Source organism: Diabrotica undecimpunctata, chromosome 3 (genome assembly GCF_040954645.1).
Source record: "Diabrotica undecimpunctata isolate CICGRU chromosome 3, icDiaUnde3, whole genome shotgun sequence".
Taxonomy (NCBI): domain Eukaryota; kingdom Metazoa; phylum Arthropoda; class Insecta; order Coleoptera; family Chrysomelidae; genus Diabrotica; species Diabrotica undecimpunctata.
Window position 1 is genome coordinate 72,020,743 of NC_092805.1, and position 8,255 is coordinate 72,028,997.

The window sequence follows — 8,255 nt, forward strand, 5'->3', positions numbered from 1 at the left end:
TCTGTGGATGAATTTTGTGTTCAAGGTTGGCTTCTATATAGGCTTCTAAGTCACGAATTACCATACTTGCAATTTATAAGACAAGTAGTATTACAGCTTCTTACAAAATATGGTTGTTCTCCAACTAAACCCGGGCCGCATACATCGTTTTCCACTTCCGCTGTTTTGGAAGATCTAAGAACGGACAAGAAAAATCACATTATCGCGAAAGGAGACTCAAAGTACCGCAGATGTAAAATGTGTCAAAGAAGAACAACATACTTGTGTAATAAATGTAATGTACCCCTACATGTGACTTCCTTTGAAACTTTCCATAAATAATTTCCATAATATGTATCTCTAGTTTTGTTAAATCACGATTAGTTTTTAATACATTTCTATTACATAGAAAATTTTTGGTTATTACCAAACCGTAAGCGCTCAGTGGCAACTAAAGTTGCCACTCATTTTGACAACCTTTTGACAGACCTTGATTTTTTTATGTATATTTTAGTAAATATGTAACACTATTTGTAATAAAATCTATAAAAAAAATTACAACTTTCAAACTTTTTTAGTTCTGAGCACTAATGGGTTAATTTATAACATCTATAAAAAATCAAAAGCAAGTGTGCAACTCCCATGAAAGAACTATCGAGTTCCCATTGGAGAGAGATGTTAGACAAGAATAGTAGAGTATTTATTTAACTACATAACATATACAAATATTGTTGGTAGCAAGTCAAAAAGAACATACATAGTATTAAAAAAGAAATATAAAACGTAACTTAAATAATATATACAAACAAGAACACATATTAAACAGAAAAACATTTATGTCAAAGTTACGGTAAGCAGTTCAGTGGATGTTCTGTAATGAGTCATATATTCTTCTGAGCAGTAAAAACAATGTTTTAGAAGATATTTTTTTATGACTTTATCGAAACTATTACAGCTTAGCTGTTTTATACTTTTTGGTAAAATATTGTAATAGTTATAATTAAGACTATTTTTTTCTGAAAGACTTAATCTACAGCGATTTGTTCGTAGGTAGTGACAGTTTCGCGTATTGTGAACATGGACATCAGACTGCTTTATTAAATGGGCACGATTTCTGTGAATTTCAGTTAGAACTTGAAATATAAACAGAGTAGGTAGCGGCATAATTTTGAATTTGATAAAGAAAGGTCGGCAGTGTTCTAGATAACTAACCCCTGCTAAAATCCTGACAGCTTTCTTTTGCATGCTAAAAATTTGAAGTGCATTTGTTGAATTGCCCCATATGATTACACCATAGTTTAGATGAGAATGAAATAAGGAAAAATATGTCATTTTTAATGTTTCAAAGTTGACAACCCTTGCTAGTTGGCGAATAACAAATAATGAACTTGATAGATTTTTCTTAAGTTGTGAGATATGAGCCGACCAGTTGAGTCGATTATCTATGGTTATTCCCAATAGTTTAACAGTCTCTTTGTTAACTAGATCATTGTGTAAATTACTTGCAGATATAACCAAATTTTGCGTTTTATCAGAGTTAAGTTTTAGTTTGTTTGCAGCAAACCATGAGCTAGATTTAGTAGAAACTTTTTCTTGAGACATTTTTAAATCATCAATATTTTTTCCTGAAATAACGTATGTCGTATCATCTGCGAATTGTATGGATTTGTACGGAGATATGAATTTAGGCAGATCGTTGACATAAATAATAAACAAAAGAAGACACGATCTCACCCAAGCTCCTCATAACAGTTCTTGCGTATGCATTCAAAAATCTCAATTGGTACAATACCGGGACAAATATCTATGAAAAATGCTTCACAATCTCGGATTTGTCAATACATCATTGCCAATAATTTACAGAAAGATGAAGTAATGCTAAGGGCCAGTTCTTGAATCAACAGTAAACTCATGGATTAAGTAAACGATGATTAAATTTAATTTAAAGATTATTTCTTAAGAAGTTGTTTAATGCAAGTTAACTTTTGGATTTATTAAACCCGAGTACTGAAGCTGTGACAATGTTGCCAGTTATTAATTAACGGCTTGGAACAAATTTTATCATGAAAATTGTACAGAAAAATGTGTTCGGTGGTATAAACGTTGGTGTTCATATATAAAAGTTAATAACTTTTGACGAAGTGTTTACATTTTCTTCTAAGATTTATTTTTTGCATTGTTTGTGTTAATTTATATCAGTGGAAGAAAGTGATAAAAGAAAGAGAACTGCTAACTTTACGGCTGATGAAGAACATATATAAATATCTTTTGTTAAAAAAATGTAAACATATTCTCGAAAATAAGAAAAAGATAACAAATGCAGTTACAAATTCCAAGATAAAATAGCCCAAGAATATTCTAGTTTAATAGTGTCGTGTTATCGAAGAGGGGTTACAAATAATAATCGTTACTTCACATAAACATCAGTTTATTCTCAACCCTAAAACATATATCCATGCCCGAGCTTCGGCAACCTTCACATGACATGTCTAACCCCGGTCATCCGTGTTGCCTAACTCCGGCACCTATATCTTAAACTAGGCTAACAACACATCTCCCTTGTTTTTTTATAAAAGATCCCTGTGTCATTGATGATCTTATACCTAAACTAACTTAAATTACTACAAACATAATCTGTTAAATGAACCGGTTTCTTCACAAGTCTTTTTGGCCTGCTAGGCTTTATGCACTCAAAGTCCGATACACTATCAGTGTCACTATCACTTTTATCCTGACCCGATGGAGCTAAAACATGATTTCCACTTTGTTCGATTTTGTCCGGAAATACACTGGGTTCCCCCTACTACTTTTCTCCATAATTTTACCCTGTATGTCACCATTGCTTTGATTAGAGCAAGGCATTAGCTTTGTGTTACTAGAAATTGGCGGAACATAATCATTTGAGGATTCTGGTTGGGTGCTCAATACAGGGAAACAGTAGGGACATGAATCAAATGCCATCTATTTCTTCTAAATTTCCCAGTTTCAGTTTCAATTATATAGGACCTGGGTTCCTGACAGATCGCAACAACTTGCCCATATTTCCTGATATCAACCACCCACACAGAATCACCAACCTTAAGAGGATCTAAATCCTTGGCATTGTGTCGCTTATTGTAGTTTTTCACTTGTTTATCCTTTATTTCGTTCTTTTTATTTTCAGTGTTTGGTTCTTTTGAAAAGTTTAATAAGCTTAGAAGCTGGGGCTAGTTAGATCTTAATTTTCTATTCATTAATAATTCAGAAGGTGAAATACCACATTCTAGGGGTGTACATCTGTATGCTAAAAATGCCAAACTTAGGTCCTCTTTTTCATTTTTCTGAATTAATCTTTTTGCAATTTGTACAGTGCGTTCCACTCCACCGTTGCTCTGTGGCCAGTGTGGACTGCTTGTCTTATGAACAAAATTATATTCTTTTGAAAACTTTATAAATTTTGATGAAAATTGAGTACCACAGTCGGATCTAACTTCCTCTGGGATACCATAACGAGAGAAAATATCTTTAAGTTTAGGAATAATGGCATCTTCTGTCATATTGGTTAAAGTAAAAATTTCAAACCAATGTGAAAAGTAGTCAGTGGCAATCAAGTACCACTTATCATAACATTTAAACAAATCAACCCCCAGTTTTTGCCATGGCCTTTGTACAGTATTGTCTTTATGAAATGTTTCTCTATGATTTACTCTGTGTTCAACACATTGAGGACAATGTGTGACAAGGTTATGAATCTGGGATGACAAACCCAGCCACCTAACGCTCTGTTTGGCACGATCTCGACATTTTACAATTCCCATATGACCTGTATGAATAAATTCCAACACCTTGAGTTGAAGACTCTTAGGAATGATTACCCTTTTAAAAGTAATTGTTCCGAATAGGAAATTTTATATCTATATTGATAGTATGGCAACAATTCAAATGGCGATTTAGATCTTTCAGGCCAAGAAGACAAAGAATATTCTTTTAGTTTTTTACAAATATATTCATTTTGTTGTTCTGTTTTTATTAAACTCAAAAAATAATCTTTAATTGGTAAATTATAAATAATTGACTGCACATATGCTGCATTTTCTGCAGTTAGTTCTTTATTAGCTAACGTATCTGTTTGTAAAGGGGCCCGACTTAAAGTATCTGCTACAATTAAATTTTTTCCCAGCGTGTAGATTACAGTATACTTTTATCGCATTAAGCGCATTCGAAATCTTTGCAAACGTGGTGTTAACTCATCTAAATTTTTAGTTTGCAGAATTTGTAGTAAAGGTTTATGGTCTGTTTCAAAAATTAGGTTAGGAACTCCTGAAATAAAATCGTAAAAATATTCTGCTGCCCAGGTAAGTGCAAGAGCTTCTTTCTCAATATGAGCATATCGTGTTTCAGCTGAGTTCAGAAGCCTAGATGTAAAAGCCACTATTTCCCGAGTATGATCTACATTTTCTTGAAATAGACATGCACCTATACCAAAACAACTTGAGTCTGCACTAACAATTATGGTTTTATTAGCATCAAAAAACGCTAGATTTGGAGGGCTCTCTAATTTTTGTTTTAAAGTGCTGAAAGCTTTATCTTGTGCTGGACCCCACAAAAAGTTAATATTTTTTTTAGTGTGTTAATGGTTCAAGAATCTCAGATTTATTATGAATGTATTTTGCAGCAAAAAGAATCATACCCAGCCATCTTGACAGCTCGGTCTTATTTTTTGGTTCAGGAAAATCACGGATAGCTTTAACCCTATCTGGATCAATTAATATCCCTTGCTCAGAGACCATATGACCCAAGTATTTAGCTGTTTTTGTTGCTATAGAGCATTTGTTTTTATTTAGTGTAATACCTTCCTTATGAAGTTTTGTTAGGACTGTGTTCAAAATATTGTCATGTTCCTCTATTGTCCTTGCATGAATAAGAATGTCATCTATATGGACAACACAGCCTTCAATGCCAGTTAAGTTTTTTGAAAATCTCATAGTAAAATACTCTGGGGCACAAGATATACCAAATGGAACCCTTTTAAAGAAAAATCTGCCAAAAGGTGTTATAAAAGTTGTTAACAACTGACTTTCCTTATTCAATTTTATTTGGTAAAACCCACTTGTGGTATCCAATTTTGAGAAGAATTTAGACCCTTTCAACTGTGCTAGTGTATGAGATATTTTCCCGAGAGGAAAATGTGACCGTAACACGTTTTCATTAAGTTTAGTATAGTCACCACAAAGCCGTACACAATCTCCCTTGTCCACACAAACAATTGGGCTGACCCAAGAAGTAGGATCTTCAATGGGTTCAATTATCCCTAATTTTAGCAATCTATCAATTTCAATTCTTAATTTTGGTAACAGAGGTAAAGGAACAGTTCTGGGAACGCTCTGTACATAAAGTTTAGCATCTGGCTTAATTCTAATTGACATTTCCATTTTAAATTCACCTATATCACTAAAAATACCAGGAAATATTTTAGCAAACGACTCTAAATTAAATTTTGAAAACATATTAGTACTCTTAGATTGATTACAATGAACAACACTGCAACTGATTTGATTTACCTGTTTAAGCTTACATTTAGAAAAATTTAGAACATTAAACCTAATGATTGACTCTCTGCTTAATATAGGTTGTCTCAACTTCCTAATACAATATATTGTTTCATCATTTGTAAAACCGTCATAAGTAAATTTTATATGTAGCTTACCCACTGTGTCCAATTTATGATCGTCCGCTGCACCAATTGCATCACATGCCACAATTTTACCCATATATTCTGGAGGTAATTTTTCATAGGGAAAACAGTTAACATCTGCTCCTGTATCCACAAAAAAAGGTACCTTAAATTTGTCATCCAATAAGATGTCTACATACCAACGATCCTTCTTGTCTAGGTACACTTGGCCAATAAAGGAATTTGTATGTACCACTTGATTTACTGAATCCCTTCCTTCGTCGTCTGTACTACTGCTACTGGTGGACCTTGAACACTTAACAGCTCTGACAGCTTCCTGCACATCACACTCCAATGACCTCTACGTGAACAAGATCTGCATTCAGAGAACTTGGCTGGACATTTCTCCCTATTTTTACATGTAGGTATGCCACAGTATCCACATCTGTAACCTTTCTTAACTTTCTCATGAGTTGTTTCTTGTTTAGCAAAACTCTTACCTTGATGTCTTTTATCACTACGCTCCCTGTAGTCCTGTTTAACTGCACTAACTGACTGCTCCTGTCTCATAATTCTATTTTGACTATCTTGAAGTTCAGCTTGGCGTGCTATTTGTATTGCCTTCTCTAGTGTCAAACCATCATTTAGTTGCATTCTTTCGCTTACCTTTTTATCAGCTATTCCGATAACAATCCTGTCACGAATTAACTCATCTTTAAGAGCTCCATAGCTACAGTGCTCTGCAAGAGTATGTAGACTTGAAATAAAGTTTCCCACAGGTTCTCCTGGCCTTTGTACTCTTGAATTAAATTGAAATCTCTCAAAGATTGTATTTCTTCGGGGAATAAAATGATTGTCAAAAATCTGCATTACATCTTGAAAGGATGCATTCTCCCCTAGTTGATTTTGAAGTAAAATATCTTCTGCTTCATTTCCCATTAAATACAACAATAGGTCTAGTTTATCCTTGTCAGATTTTTGTCCAAATCCACTTACAGACATATATATCTCTCTACTCTTTTCTTCCATTGGTGCCATGTCTGGGCCTGTGTAAAATCAAATTCGCTTGGAGCCGAAATGTTCGCAAACACTTCTTTATTTATTTGGATAGTTGCATCCATTTTAAGGATTTTAGGTCCCCTCTGATTTATAGGTTATGCATAAGATTTGCACTGCTGTCACTCTTTGCTTGTTTAATGTTAACAAAACAAAGCACCAGCTGCCACCATGTCGTGTTATCGAAGAGGGGTTACAAATAATAATCGTTACTTTACATAAACATCAGTTTATTCTCAACCCTAAAACGTACATCCATGTCCGAGCTTCGGCAACCTTCACATGACATGTCTAACCCCCGTCATCCGTGTTGCCTAACTCCGGCACCTATATCTTAAACTAGGCTAACAACACAAATAGGCTGTTCAAAAACAAGTTTATGTTTAAGAACAAAATACAACAACATGAAAAAAATGTAAAGAAAAAATTTGTAGAAGAAAAAAGTTATTTGAGATATACAGGACTGCAATAAAATCAATATTTCCAGTACAGATAACTTAATAAAGGAAATGTTAGACGATAATGTAACTGGATTGGTTTCAAACTATGACGCCAACTCAGACAAATACAACACAGAAGTTTTTTAAGAAGATATTTGTATTACTTACCACCAACATAGAATATATTGGTGGTAAGTAATACAAATAATGTTATAGAAACTAATTTTACTGAACCCACAGTAAACTCAGTAGAAAGTTGTGAAAGTAGCATTAATGATTTGATGAAGTTACCTTTAATGCCAGAAACTCCCACGACCAATTTAAGCGATTGCTCAAAATATAATACTACAAAACTCAAAAGGCCAAAGTCTTTAGAGTTGAGATTAAAAAATAATGAGAAGAATATAAAACAAATCGACTAAGCTTTATCCAAAAACGATTAGTGAAACTGCAAAAAAAATGTAGCACCAACTAAAACTGCAGTATATGCAAGAAAAACATGAATTAAACATGAACATTCAAAAGGAAGAATGGGAAATTAAAAAGAAAATACTGTTTATAGATCAAGAAGAACATATGCTTAAATAGTAATGTGGGTTTTTTAACTTATACCAATAAAATTTTTATATCAAATGAATGTTTCTTGTTTTGATTTCCTTCCCAAAAAAATTAATGATTTTTACACATATAATGTCAGAAAAAATTAGTAAAACTCATGGCAATAGGTATTTATAAAAAATAAACCATGCATAAATTAGTAGAAAGAATATGTATACACTGAGAAATCTAATAGTTTTGTGCTGCCTATGTGTATCACTGGCTTCTAATTAAATAAGAAGTAGGACATTTTTTAAGTCAAAATTTGGTAATTAGCAAAACAATTTGGATGCAAATGAAACACTTATTTTTCTTAATTTATAATGCTTTATTACAAAATATAGGATATTTAATTTTCATTTTTTACATGTAATATATTAAAACATATAAAAAAAATCTAAAGCATTCACAACTAATGTGTGAAAACATCACTAAGAATCAAATTAATAATAAAAAATAAGTTTTGTTTGAAATGATATTTTATTGCAACAACCTTGCAAAATAGTTATGTATTATTATTGATAATCTAC